Source organism: Lolium rigidum, chromosome 3 (genome assembly GCF_022539505.1).
Source record: "Lolium rigidum isolate FL_2022 chromosome 3, APGP_CSIRO_Lrig_0.1, whole genome shotgun sequence".
NCBI classification, from domain to species: Eukaryota; Viridiplantae; Streptophyta; class Magnoliopsida; order Poales; family Poaceae; genus Lolium; species Lolium rigidum.
Genome location: NC_061510.1, coordinates 271,678,456 through 271,679,261, shown reverse-complemented (window position 1 = coordinate 271,679,261; position 806 = coordinate 271,678,456).

Here is an 806-nt window from a genome sequence, read left to right as displayed (position 1 = left end):
CTTATTAAGTTGCTTATTGTGCGATAACCATGTTCCCTGGGGACGCCATCAACTATTCTTTGTTGAATATCATGTGAGTTGCTATGCATGTCCGTCTTGTCCGAAGTAAGAGAGATCTACCACCTTAATGGTTGGAGCATGCATATTGTTAGAGAAGAACATTGGGCCGCTAACTAAAGCCATGATTCATGGTGGAAGTTTCAGTTTTGGACATATATCCTCAATCTCATATGAGAATAATAATTGTTGCCACATACTTATGCATTAAAGAGGAGTCCATTATCTGTTGTCCATGTTGTCCCGGTATGGATGTCTAAGTTGAGAATAATCAAAAGCGAGAAATCCAAAATGCGAGCTTTCTCCTTAGACCTTTGTACATGCGGCATGGAGGTACCCCATTGTGACACTTGGTTAAAACATGTGTATTGCGATGATCCGGTAGTCCAAGCTAATTAGGACAAGGTGCGGGCACTATTAGTATACTATGCATGAGACTTGCAACTTGTAAGATATAATTTTCATAACTCATATGCTTTATTACTACCGTTGACAAAATTGTTTCATGTTTTCAAAATAAAAGCTCTAGCACAAATATAGCAATCGATGCTTTCCTCTTTGAAGGACCATTCTTTTTTACTTTTATGTTGAGTCGGTTCACCTATCTCTCTCCACCTCAAGAAGCAAACACTTGTGTGAACTGTGCATTGATTCCTACATACTTGCATATTGCACTTGTTATATTACTCTATGTTGACAATTATCCATGAGATATACATGTTACAAGTTGAAAGCAACCGCTGAAACTT